We start from the raw sequence: 14,995 nt of genomic DNA, 5'->3' as shown, positions 1-14,995 counted from the left end.
AAAAGAACATATACAGTTGGATTCCATTTATATAATTTCAAGATTGATAAAACTAAACTATATTGTACATATATATATATATGGTAAAACTGAAGTAAAGCAACAGAATGATCCAAAACACAAGTAAATAAGTACTGTGGTTATCTCAACAGGAGGGAGGAGATATGAGTAAGAAGTAGGCTTATGAAGCATAGAAGTTCCATTTCTATGAAGCACAAAAGTTTTTAATTATGATGAAGTTCAATTTATATATATTTTTCCTCTGGTTGCTTATACTTTGGGTGTCATATTTTAATCCACAGACACAAAGATTTATCCCTATATTTTCTTCAAAGAGTTTTACAGTTTTAGCTCATACATTCAGATCTTTGGTACATCTTAAGTTAATTTTTGTATATGGTGTGAGGTAGAGAGTTCAACATAATTCTTTTGAATATAGTGTTCAATTTCTAAAGCTGTGTGTAGATACATGGACATTTACTTTATAACGTATTGTATATACTCTTCTGTATGTAGACTATATTTCATAGATTTAAAAGTATAAATAAGAAATGATCACTTTGGATACTGTGTGTGGAGAGCAAGTTGTAGTGGAACAAGAGACAAATCAGGAAGACCATTTGGAATGTCTCATGGGTTTTTGGCTGAAGCAAAAGGGTGGATGGTGGTGCCATAACTGAGACAGCAATGAATGCAGAAAGAACAAGGTTTGGGGCGAAGAAACAAAATTACCTTTAGGATATGTTAATTTTGAGTAGCTTTTTCAATACCCAAGCGAGAAGTCAAAAAAGCAATTGGAGAGACCTCCCTGGCCGTCCAGTGGTTAAGACTCCGTGCTTCCACTGCAGGGGGGCATGGGTTCGATCTCTGGTCGGGGAACTAAGATCCTGCATGCCGCATGATGCGGTCAAATAAGTAAATAAATAAAAGCTCTTAAAAAAAAAAAGACAAACAATTGGATAAATGAATCTGGAGTTTAGTGAGGGAAGCAGGGCTATAGGAATCTATACCATATTGTTGTCATAAAGCCATGGGACTGGTTGAGATTACATAGAGAAAGAGTATAGACAAAGAAGAGGAGAGTATCATGGACCCAGCTCTAGAGTGTGCTAATATTTAGAAGATAGGCATAAAAGAGGTAGGTACTAGAAAGGAGACTTAGAAGGAACAGGCAGTGATGAAGAATTTTGGAGACTGTGGCTTAGAGAAAAAGATGTGGCATAGAGAGAAAAATGTTTCAAAGAAAAAAGAATGGTCAAATATTGCTAAGAGATTAACTATGATTTGGACAGAGAACTAATCATTAGATTTGACAAGATAAATATGTTTGGCGACTTTGATAAGAGATATTTCATTGGTGATGCAGATAAAAGCCTGATTGGCTTTACACGACACACTGGGGAGTTGGACAAGTGGCCAACCTTTGGTTTATTCACGTTTTTTGCAGTTTCTTTTAAATAAGATCTGGAGGCATATTATTGACCACCTGTTCTTCTTTATAAAGAAATGCATGTATTGGCATTCAAGTGCACCTTGCATTGTTACATGTATTTAGCTGGTGTAGCATCAGAACTGAATCCAGCATACTCCTCCAGTCTATGTTATAGCCTACAAAATACTGATAATCTAAATAAAAATATTTTCTCCTGAAGCAATGGATTTTAGTAATGAGCAGAACAAAAATTACTTTAGCACTTCTCCTTCATATACCACATATATGCCAAGAACTGATTCATTTTCTAGTGGTTAGTGGCTTCATCCAGCTCTAAACAATACTTGGTAGCATACACACAGGACGATAATTCCTCTTTCACATTGTACGGCATTGACATTACACAATGATAAATAATATGACAATGGCATTTTGCCAATAGCCTGTTCTGCTTTCTCTCTGAGTGTATTTTCAATAACTTTGCAGCTGATTTTTACAAACCTTTCAAGAACAGTAAGAACTACCTGTTTTAGTGTATAAGGAGTGCAACTTTGTATAAAATATCTGCAGTTTTGGCCTCTTTCTGACTTTAGCAAAATAATTATTTAATTTTGTACCATATTTTTTGTTTTAGTAATGAAAAATTTAATTGGGTTACCAGAAGCCACAGTGTTTTGTTAGAAATTGAGATGAAAGCATTAACTTCATGCCAAAATTTGACCAAGTTTCTCAGAAGATAACACAGTGAGAAAAAAAATAGCTGGATTGTGAGTTTTTAGATATCCACTCTCATACTTGTGTTTATATTTTTTCTTTTTCACTTGTTTCTATGAAATTATTATATTTGCCTCTTGATTTACCTAAAAATGGAAGTCCTCTTCATTTTTTTACATTTATGACATTCTGAACTTTAATGTTCACATTACTATTTTTATCATTATGTTTTTGCTTTAGTAAAACACTTTCAAAATCCTTGATAACATTTTTTTTTAAACACTGAGGTCCACCAACAGTAATCACACGAAAAGTTAAAGTCTTGTGAAAATATTTTAAACCAAGATGAGTCGCACCTGGTAATTGAATGTTAGTGGAGACAAACTGCCAAACACAGTTTTTAAAGTGCATCTTGTACCTTCAAAAATGAAATTATCACAAAAGATATAGTGGGACTTAAGATTTGAAGACAGCGGTGTAAAGTTAGAATTTTTCCTTTTTGGGGGAGTATCACTCAGAAGTGACAAGCAGAATGAGCAGAAGAAACTATGAGACAAATCCCTAAATTACAGAAAGTAGAAGGGCTGAGTATGGGAGGATGTTGAGAGTGCATATTTTAGAAAGATCTTGTTAGATTTAGGGTTTGGGATTGGATATGGGTCAGGGTTAGGATTAAGTAGCTAAATATACTGCATGAAGGTTAAGGACATAACTTAAATCTCTTGTTAGAGCCTAAATCTTTCATTTCAGAGGCAGGAATGAGATTCACAGGCTGTTTGGAGGAGCTTCTCTAGACCCCATACAGTTCCAAGAAGCAGAGAAAGTATAGCAACATAAGTATCACACGGACAAGTTGTTTTTGCAGAAAACAGTCTGCATCTGTGACAGTCAGGGAGAAGAGAGACTTTACATTGCAAACGTCCCTGTAATGGCCTATCTCCATTGGCTGGGGAGAAGTCAAGGTCAAACTCACACACAGAATGCTGGGTCAGAATCCAAATTCCTGATGGCTTGAAAAACAGTAGAGAGCCAGAGTAGCAGGAAGCTGCCTGGGTGGGCAGGAAGCCAGAAAGTACAGTGTTGGCCTGAGGAAGTATTCCTATAGCAATACAATTGTAGTGGGTATCAAACCTTAGAATGGCAGCTGTATGGACAAACTGAACCTGGGACACTCTAAGCCCAAACTCCAAGAAGGATTGAGTGGTCTTGGTTACTGACAGGAACAGAAACAAACCTTGTCTGAAGGAGAGCTCTCCAAGTTTGGTTCAGAGACTCCCACATATTATGATCAAGGAATGAACTCACAAACAGGACTACCAAACACACAAGAAGGCAATAACCATGAGTGAGAGTCAGCAGAAACAAGAAACAACAGATTTAAATTTCCCAAAGATTTCAAGTATTGGAGTTATAATTACATACATATAACATAAAACACATATATGGGAAGTGTGTTAAATAAAGCATGCAATTTAAAAAGTGAACATTCAACTGAAAACACTCAGGAATGAACAGAAATATTTTGGAAACAATTCAAAAGAAATCAGAAATAAAAAATATAATTGTTGGCAGCAAAAAAAAAAAAAAAAAATCCTCAGTGGAGAGATTAACTAGATTAGATAACTCAAGTGAGAATTTGTGAACCAAAAGATATATCTGAAGAACTGCAGGAAAGAGAAACAACAACAAAAAAGGAAAATATGAAAGAAAGATTAAAGGACATGGAAGATAGAATGATATGATCTAAAAATTGCTAGAGTTCCAAATAGAAAGAAAAATGAGAAAGGAATAGAGGTAATATATAAAGAGATAATGACTGTGAACTTTCCAGAACTGATGAGAAACATAAATCCAGATCTTGAAAGCAAAGAAGAAAAAAATAATGGAATAGGAAAAAAATAATTCAAGAAAAACTGCAGAAATGAAAGGAGACTTGAGTCTGAAAATGTAAAAGGACATATATTAATTTAAAAAATGATCCCACATGGTCAACACCAATATATGTCTTCATAACATTATTAGATTTCAAAAATAAAGTATTCTTTGAAAGTTAAAGAAAATAAGTTACTTATAATTAGGAAAACTTAGGCTGACTTTGTATTTCATCACAATATTCACTCCTAAAAGACATTGTAGATATAGCAATACAGACAAAATCCTCAAGGAAAGAGGTGTGACCCAGGAATTCTATACCCAGTCAAACTGTTGCTTAGGTATAAAGGCAAACAATTTAGAAAACACAAGATTTTAGGGGTATTGTTTCCATGAACTCATTTGAATAATCTGCCAGTGGACACATTTTATCAAAGAGATGACTAGAAAGTATAAGGTAGATAGCATAAGGACTGCAGATAAATAAGACTAAAACTAAAACAAATGTGGGGATAATTGTTATTAAACAGAAAGATAATATTAAGAAAGATAATATAATTAACTAAAATTGGGAAGTTGTGGAGAGAAAGGGGAGAAGGAAGAGGAAAGCTACTAATTTAATTATTGTTCAGAATAGGGCATTTATAATGTCTAAGGAAAGAAGATTAAACATTACATAAAAATACAAACATTCATAATCATCAGAAGACTGAACATAAAACCATGCAAAATCTCACACAGGAAATTACTTTTTAACCTTGAAAACATGAATCATAACACAAAATAACATGACATAACCATGACTAAATATATCTTTCATATCAATAATTATGATAATTATAAACGAGTTAAACTCATCCAGTAAAAGGGGAAAAGTCAAATTTAGATACAAAACAAAAATAATTCAACACTGTAAAGAATGAGAAACTTAAAACCATCAAAAGAATAGAAAATGAAAAGAAAAAAATGATAAGTGGGCAAACCTGAATAGACTAATGCAAAAAAAAAGTGGTCATGGTCTCCATTTCAAATATGGCTGAGTTTGGGACAAAAAGCATTAAATAAGAAGAAGGGCACTTCATATGCTAAAGGGCCCAATTTAGAGAGAGAGTGTTTATAGATACCTATGTACAAATAACATAGCATCAATTTAAACATAGCCCTTAAAGTAAAAGTTAAGGTCTACACAGAGAAGTGAACAGAAACACATTAGTGGCAAGATACTTTAATTCATCCCCTCAGTCCATGACAGACAAAGCATATTTAAAAAAAAAGAAGGATATAGTGGGCTTAAATAACATAATTAATAAGGTAAAATTAATTGATAGATATCAAATTCTGTGATTCTGAAAATAGAGAATATACCTCCTATTTATATTCCCAATTAAAAAGGAAACCTCAATAAATTCTAAAAAAGATAAAACAGTACAGACAACTTTCTCTAGTAGCAATGCAATAAAACTAGAAGGCGTAACAAGAAAACAAAATCCTCCATCCATCTGGAAGTAAAATATCTTAGGTTAAACAGTTCTTGAGCCCAAGAGAAAAATCCTCATAGAATTACAACTATTTAGAAAATAGTGATAATGAAAACATTACATATCAAAACATATGTGATATTGCTAAAGCAGTGTTCAGAGGAAACATTATACTTTAAGTACTTTTATAGTATGCCATACTAGCAGATATATTGACCTGGATTTGCTCAGAATAGCTAGGGATTGTACTAGGGGATTCCAAAAACCTACTACATATAAAAACATACTAGTTAATGCAAAAATCACTAGCAGCAAAATTATAATCCAAGAATCAATGGAGGATCTGTCTCCTAAGGCAAAAGAAATAAAAGCAAAAATAAACAAATGGGACCTAATTAAATTTAAAAGCTCATGCAACAGCAAAGGAAACCATTGACATAACAAAAAGACAACCTATGGAATGGGAGAAAATGTTTGCAAATGATATGACTGATAAGGGGTTAATATTCAAAATACATAAACAGCTCATACTACTCAATATCAAAAAACCAAACAACACAATCAAAAAGTGAGCAGAAGAACTGAATAAATATTTTTCCAAAGAAGACAGACAGATGGTCAGGAGGCACATGAAAAGATGCTCAACCCACTAATTATTAGAGAAATGCAAGTCAAAACAACAATGAGGTAATACTTCACACCTGTCAAAAAGTCTACAAATAACAAATGTTGGAGAGGATATGGAGAAAAGGAAACCATTGTACCTGCTAGGAATGAAATTGGTGCAGCCTCTATGGAAAACAGTATGGAGGTTCCTCAAAAAACTAAAAATAGGGAATTCCCTGGCAGTCCAGTGGTTAGGACTCAGCACTTTCATTGCCGGGGCCCAGGTTCAATCTGTGGTTGGGGAACTAGGATCCCACAAGCCACATGGTGCAGCCAAAAAAAAAAACAACAACCTAAAAATAGAACTACCATATGATCCAGCAAATATACAAAATCACTAATTTGAAAAGATATATGCACCTCAATGTTCATAGCAGCACTATTTATAATAGCCAAGATATGGAAGCAAACCAAATGCCCATCAATAAACTATTGGATTAAGAAGACGTGCTATGTATATATGTATACAATGGACTATTACTCAGCCATAAAAAAGAATGAAATTTTGCCATTTGCAATATGGATGGACTTGAAGGGTATTATGCTAAGTGAAATAACTCAGACAGAGAAAGACAAATACTGTGTGATATCACTTATGTGTGGAATCTAAAAAAATAATACAAATTAATGTATATGCAAAATGGAAACAGACTCACAGATATAGAAAACAAACTAGTGGTTACCAAAGGGGAGAAGGAAGTGGAGAGGGGCAAATTAGGGGAATGGGATTAAGAGATACAAACTACTATGTATAAAATTGTAAGGAACAAGAATATATTGTATAGCACAGGGAATTAGAGCCATTATCTTGTAATAACTTTTAATGGAGTATAATCTGGAAAAATACTGAATCACTATGCTGTACACCTGAAACTAATATAAATAATATAGTAAACCAACTATACTTCAACTTAGAGAAAAGTCAATGTAATTCTAGGAATCAAAGTGTCTTTCAAACTCTTCTGGTATCAAGGCAAAACCGTGAGCCTGCAAAGCAACATTTCATTAAGGGAGACTATTGCAATAGGGAGATACTCAAAACTGAAGCCAGAAACATCTCTGAGAAGGAGTGCCCAAGCATAGCTTTATATGCAGAGACCATGGGACAGGTGGCTGTGGAAAGAAGAAGTGGTGTATTAAAATTGGTAAGGAAAGTCCTGAACTTAACAAACTATGTCAAATATTGCAAAAACAGGAAGATCAAGGCAGGAAATATTAGTCAGTGGTTAGGCACATGGGGTGGAGTTTGGGTTTTAGATAGAGCAAACAAATTACAGTGTAGAAAGTTTGCATAAAATTCAGGGCCTAACCTTCCTTTAACAGACTAAAGTTATGTCAAGCTAAGTTTGACCAGCCTTTTCATTGGCTGTCAGTGCCTTCTTAAATGATTTTGGTTTTTAAGCAGATATAAATTGCATATATTCCAAGTTATGCTGACACAAACATATCCTAGAATCTTGCTCTACAAATATTTCAAACTAGGTCTTATTCACAGGTGAATAAATCACAAAGCATCTAGAAAATTTCACTGTATCAACTAATAAGAAAGAATGAAAACAAATGAGGTATCCAAATGAAGTTCAACAAAGATCAGAAAAATTAAGAAAACAGAAAGAGGAGATTAAAAAGATAAAAGTAGAAATTACTTAATTAGAAAGCAAACAAACAAAAATGGTAGAATTAAGTAACCCAAGAGCTGGTTGCTTGAAAAAGTAAACTTTTGGCTAAGTTAATTAAGAAAAAAAGCAAAAATATACTTGGTGCAAAAATTTGGAAATTCTAGATAAAATGGATACTTTTTATTTTTTAATTAATTAATTAATTAATTAATATTTATTTCATTTATTTATTTGGTTGCTCCAGGTCTTAGTTGCGGCACACAGGATCTTTAGTTGAGGTATGCGGGATCTTTAGTTGCGGCATGCAAACTCTTAGTTGTGGCATGTGGGATCTAGTTTCCTGACTAAGGATGGAACCCAGGCCTCCGGCATTGGGAGCATGGAGTTTTAGCCTCTGGGCCACCAGGGAAGTCCCAAAATGGATTCTTTGTAAAGAAACTATCATTTACCTAAGCTGATCTCAAAAGAAAGTCTAAACGAATTAATTACCATAAAAGAAAGCACAAAAAAAGCACCAGGTGCTTTTCATAGGTGCTTATGCTGCACCTTTCAGGAACACATAATGCCAAGATTACTTAAGCTATCCCATCACACAAAGAAAGAAACCTTCCAAATTCTTTATACAAAGCAAGAATAATTTCAATACTAAATCTGACAAAGACTATAGGGAAAAAAACCTGGTCATTAATCTCACTTGTAAATACTGATGAAATAATACTAAATAAAATATTAGGAAAGGGAATCCTGCAATATCTTAAAGAAATAACATGACAAAATCGGGTTTATTTCAGGAGTACAAGGATGATTAAATATTAGGACATATATTTTATGAATAGATCTGAGAAAGATCAATTCTACAGACTTTGAAAAGAATTTGATAAAAACATTTAACATCTACTTTTGAATAAAAAATGTCATTAAAAGAATAAGAATATGGCTGAGTAATATTCCACTGTATATATGTGCCACATCTTCTTTATCCATTCATCTGTCAATGGACACTTAAGTTGCTTCCATGTCCTGGTTATTGTAAATAGAGCTGCAGTGAACATTGCGGTACATGACTCTTTCTGAATTATGGTTTTCTCAGGGTATATGTCCAGTAGTGGGATTGGTAGGTCATATGGTAGTTCTATTTTTAGTTTTTTAAGGAACCTCCATACTGTTCTCCATAGTGGCTGTATCAATTTGCATTCCCACCAACAGTGCAAGAGGATTCCCTTTTCTCCACACGCTCTCCAGCATTCATTGTTTGTAGATTTTTTGATGATGGCCATTCTGACAGTTGTGAGGTGATACATCATTGTAGTTTTGGTTTGCATTTTGCTAATGATTAGTGATGTTGAGCATCCTTTCATGTGTTTGCTGGCAATCTGTATATCTTTTTTGGAGAAATGTCTATTTAGGTCTTCTGCCCATTTTTGGATTGGGTTGTTTGTTTTTTTGATATTGAGCTGCATGAGCTGCTTGTATATTTTGGAGATTAATCCTTTGTCAGTTGCTTCATTTGCAAATATTTTCTCCCATTCTGAGGGTTGTCTTTTCATCTTGTTTATGGTTTCCTTTGCTGTGCAAAAGCTTTTAAGTTTCATTAGGTCCCATTTGTTTATTTTTGTTTTTATTTCCATTTCTCTAGGAGGAGGTCAAAAAGGATCTTGCTGTGATTTATGTCATAGAGTGTTCTGTCTATGTTTTCCTCTAAGAGTTTTATAGTGTCTGGCCTTACATTTAGGTCTTTAATCCATTTTGAGTTTATTTTTGTGTATGGTGTTAGGGAGTGTTCTAATTTCATTCTTTTACATGTAGCTGTCCAGTGAAGTGGATGGACCTAGAGTCTGTCATACAGAGTGAAGTAAGTCAGAAAGAGAAAAACAAATACTGTATGCTAACACATATATATGGAATCTGAAAAAAAAAAAGGTTCTGAAGAACCTAGGCACAGGACAGGAATAAAGATGCAGACGTAAAAGATGGACTTGAGGACACGGGGAGGGGGAAGTGTAAGCTGGGACAAAGTGAGAGAGTGGCATGGACATATATACACTACCAAATGTAAAATAGATAGCTAGTGGGAAGCAGCCACATAGCACAGGGAGATCAGCTCGGTGCTTTGTGACCACCTAGAGGGGTGGGATACGGAGGGTGGGAGGGAGACGCAAGAGGGAGGAGATATGGGGATATATGTATATGTATAGCTGATTCACTTTGTTATAAAGCAGAAACTAACACACCATTGTAAAGCAATTATACTCCAATAAAGATGTTTTTTAAAAAAAAGAATAACAATATAGAACACTTCCTTAACATGAATCTATTTTAACCCCCAAGCCAGCTTATGTTCAATAGGAAAATATTAGAGCCACTCTCATTAACAAAAGTTTTAAAAAATGATGACTACTATTTCCACTAACATTTTCTAGCTAATGTGATTATCTTTATAATTTGAAGAAAAATTAGAAGTATAAAAATGCTGGACACAAGGATACCTGCTCTTTTCACTTCTATTCAACATTGCACTGAAGGTTCTAGCCAGGGCAATTAGGCAAGAAAATGAAATAAATGACATCTGGATTGGAAAAGAACTAGTAAAATTATCTCTTTTTGCAGATAACAATCTTATTTAAAGAAAATTCTGAAGAATTTAGAAATCCATTACGGCTAATAAATGAGTTCAGCAATGTGGAGATATAATATCAATATACAAAAATAGTTGTATTTCTTTTTTTTTTAATTCTTTTTTTTATTACTTTATTTATTTTTGGCTGCATTGGGTCTTCGTTGCTGCGTGCGGGCTTTCTCTAGTTGCAGTGAGCAGGGACAACTCTTCGTTGTGGTGCACAGTCTTCTCATTGCAGTGGCTTCTCTCGTTGTGGAGCAGGGGCTCTAGGCGCGAGAGCTCAGTGGTTGTGGCTCACGGGCTCTAGAGTGCAGGCTCAGTAATTGTGGCACATGGGCTTAGTTGCTCCACGACATGTGGGATCTTCCTGGACCAGGGCTCAAACCCGTGTCCCCTGCACTGGCAGGCGGATTCTTAACCACTGTGCCACCAGGGAAGTCCCTAAAATAGTTGTATTTCCATACACTAGTAATAACAATCCAAAAATGAAATTAAGGAAACAATTTCATTTACAATAACATAAAAAAGAATAAAATACTTAAATTTAACCAAAAAAAGTGGATGGCTTATACTCAAAAAACAAAACACCACTGAAAGAAATTAAAGAAAACTTGAAATTGAAAAGATATCTGTGTTCATGGATTGGAAGACCTAATATTGATGATATTCACCCAAATTAATCTACGAAAATTCCAATAGCCTTTTTTGCAGAAATGGAAAATCTGGCCCTTAAATTTGAATAGAACTGCAGGGGGCCCTGAATGACCAAAACAATCTTGGAAAAGAAGTTAAAAGTTGGAGGACTCACAGTTCCACATTTCAAAGCTTATTTCAAAGCTGCTGTAATCAAACTGTGTGGTACTGGCATAAATAGAATGAATTGAGAAATAACCCATACACTTACGATAAATTCATTTTCGATAAAGGTGTCAAGACAATTCAATAGGGGAAAGAATAGTCTTTAGCAAACAGTTCTGGGACAACTGGATTATCTACAAACAAAAGAACGATTTGGAACCCAAGTACCACACGCTATATACAAAAATTAACTCAAAATGGATCAAGACCTAAATATGAGGTAAAACTCTTGGGAATTCCCTGGTGGTCCAGTGGTTAGGACTTGGCACTTTCACTGCTATGGGCCTGGGTCAAGGAACTAAGATCCTCCAAGCCAAGGGCACAGTCAAAAAAAAAAAAAAAAAAATATATATATATATATAAAACTCTTATAAGAAAACATAGATATAAATCTCTGTGACCTTGCATTAAGCAACGGTTTCTTAGATATGACACCAGGAGCACAAGCCACACACACACAAAAAAGATAGCTTGGACTTCATTAAAATTAAAATTTTTTGTGCTTCAAAGGTCACTATCCAGAAACTGAAAAGACAACCTACAGAATGGGATAAACTATTCCCAAGTCATATGTCTGGTAAGGGATAAGTATCTTGAATATATAAAGAACTCTAACAACCTAACAATAAAGGACAACGCAACTTAAAAAATGGGCAAAGTATTTGAATAGGCATTTCTCCAAATACAAAGGGGCAATAAGCACGTGAAGATATGCTCATCACCACTAATCATCAGGGAGATGCAAATCAAAACTAAAATGAGAGGACTTCCCTGTTGGCACAGTGGTTAAGAATCCGCCTGCCAACACAGGGGACACGGGTTCGAGCCCTGGTCCGGGAAGATCCCACATGCCGGGGAGCAACTAAGCCCATGTGCCACAACTACTGAGCTTGTGCTCTAGAGCCCATGAGCCACAACTACCGAGCCTATGTGCCACAACTACTGAAGCCCGCATGCCTAGAGCTTGTGCTCCACAACAAGAGAAGCCACCTGCACACCACAAAAAAGAACAGCCCCCGCTTACCGCAACAAGAGAAAGCCCATGTGCAGCAACAAAGACCCAATGCAGCCAAAAATAATTAAATAAATAAATAAATTTATAAAATAAAATAAAATGAGATACCACCTCACACCCACAATGATGGCTATAGTCATTTTAAAAAAGAACAATAACAAGTGTTGGCAAAGAGGTGGAGAAATGGGAACCCTCATACATTGTGGTGGGAATGCAAAATGGTTCAGCACCTATAGAAAACAGTTTAGCAGTTCCTTAAAAAGTTAAACCTTGTGTTATTATATAACCAAGGAATTCTTCTAGGTACGTACCTTAGGGAAATGAAGACCTATAGTCATACAAGCTCTTGTACACAAATGTTCACAGCAGCATTATCCATAGTAGTCAAAAAGTGGAAACAACCCAAACGTCTATCAACTGATGAATGGATAAAAAAGTGGCATATCCAAAAAATGGAGTGTTATTTAGCCATAAAAATAATGAACCTGGGACTTCCCTGGTGGTGCAGTGGTTAAGAATTCACCTGCCAAAGCAGGGGACACGGGTTTGATCCCTGGTCCAGGGAGATCCCACATGCTGCAGAGCAACTAAACCCGTGTGCCACAACTACTGAGCCTGCACTCTAGAGACCGTGAGCCACAACTACTGAGCCCACATGCTGCAAATACTGAAGCCCACACACCTAAAGCCCATGCTCCACAACAAGAGAAGCCACTGCAATGAAAAGCCTGTCCACCGCAATGAAGAGTAGTCCCAGCTCGCTGCAACTAGAGAAGTCCTGCACGCAGCAACAAAGACCCAGTGCAGCCAAAAATAAAAATTAAAAAAAAAAGTAATGAACCTTGTTAATGTGGATGAGTCTTGAAAATATTATGCTAAGTGAAAGAAGCCAAACAGGCACATATTTTATGATTCCATTTATATGAAATGTCCAGAATAGGCAAATTCATAGAGACAGAAAGTAGATTAGTGGTTGCCAGAGGTTAGGGGGAGGGAGGAATGGGAAATGCCTGTTAATGGCTATGGGGTTTATTTTGGGGTGACAAAATCTTCTGGAATTAGATAGCGGTGATAGTTATATTACTTTGTGCATATCCTAAAAATCACTAACTTACACACTTTAAAATCATAAATTTTATTGTATTTTAGTTATATCTCAAAAATATTGCCAAGCTTTAAGTTATTGTATAGTAGTCAACTTTTCAAAAAAGGAAAAAAATAATTTTGAGGGAAAGGAAGTGGTAAATTTATAAATTATTTGCAGATGATATGATTATGTACCCAGAAAATCTAAGAGGAAAACACAAAATCTTACAGATTATCAGACAATTGAGGTGGGTTAGTATGAAATTAATATTCAGAAATCACTCATTTTCATACATATAAACAACAAGCCGTTCAAAAAGCTCTACTTACAGTAGCAAAAGAAAGATTGAATTCCTGGGAATAATCTAACAGAAAATGTGCAATAAACAAAGAAAACTTTTAACTAACTACCAAGGGAAACAAAAGAAGATTTGAATAAATGCAAAGGCATAGGATAGGATAACTTAACATCATAAAACTTAAAATTCTTTCTAAATTAATCTATAAAACCCACCCCTATTTTAAGAAAAAATTTTAAGAGACAGACTAATTCTAAAGTTTATACACAGGGACTTCCCTGGTGGTCCAGTGGTTAAGAATCTGCCTTCCAATGCAGGGTACATGGGTTCGATCCCTGGTTGGGGAACTAAGATCCCACATGCCGCAGGGCAACTAAGCCTGTGTGCCGCAACTACTGAGCCTGTGCGCTCTGGAGCCTGTGCATCACAACTAGAGAGAAGCCCGCTCATAGCAACGAAAAGATCCTGCATGCCGGAACCAAGACCTGATGCAGCCAAAACAAAAAAAAAAGTTTATACAGGAAAAAATTAAATGAGAATGTGTCCGTGCACCACAACTACTGAGCCTACACACCACAGCTACTGGGCCTGCGTGCTGCAACTACTGAAGCCCTCGCACCTAGAGCCCGTGCTCCGCAACAAGAGAAGCCACCGCAATGAGAAGCCTGTGCACCGCAATGAAGAGTAGCCCCCGCTCACTGCAACTAGAGAAAGCCCGTGCAGCAACGAAGACCCAACGCAGCCAAAAATAGAAGGTTAGAAGACTGACACAGGCCTCACTAGGCTAAGATCAGGGTTTTGGAAAGGCTGTGTTTCTTCTGGAGGCTCTGGGGAAAAATAAATATTTCCTTTCCTTTTTCAGCTTCTAGGGTATGCCCACATTCCTTGGCTTATGGCTCCCTTCCTCCTATAAAGCCAGCAACATAGCATTCCTCCGACCTTGTTTCTGTTGTCACATCTCTCTTTCACTTATAAGGAATTTTATGATCATATTGGGTCCACCTGGAGAATCCAGGATACTTTTCTCACCTGGAGGTCCTTAATCCTGGCTGCAAAGTCCCTTTTGCCATGTAAGGTGATATATTCTTAAATTCAAGAGATTAGGATATAGACATTTTAGGGGACCACTATTTTGCCTACGACACATGGAATTGATGAATATATCAGTTAAGACTGCACCTGACTGCTTAAAACAGTAAAGGATCTCTTTGTCTCATGTACCAGGAAGTCTGGGAAAGGGGAGGTCTACGACTGGTATGGTAGCTCAATAATGCCATCAAGGAAACCATCCCCTTTTGTCTTGCACTTTACCATACTTAGCAATGATTGCCAAGCCTCA

The sequence above is a fragment of the Eubalaena glacialis genome, chromosome 11 (assembly GCF_028564815.1).
Source record: "Eubalaena glacialis isolate mEubGla1 chromosome 11, mEubGla1.1.hap2.+ XY, whole genome shotgun sequence".
Classification (NCBI taxonomy): Eukaryota; Metazoa; Chordata; class Mammalia; order Artiodactyla; family Balaenidae; genus Eubalaena; species Eubalaena glacialis.
This window is presented reverse-complemented; position numbering follows the sequence as displayed.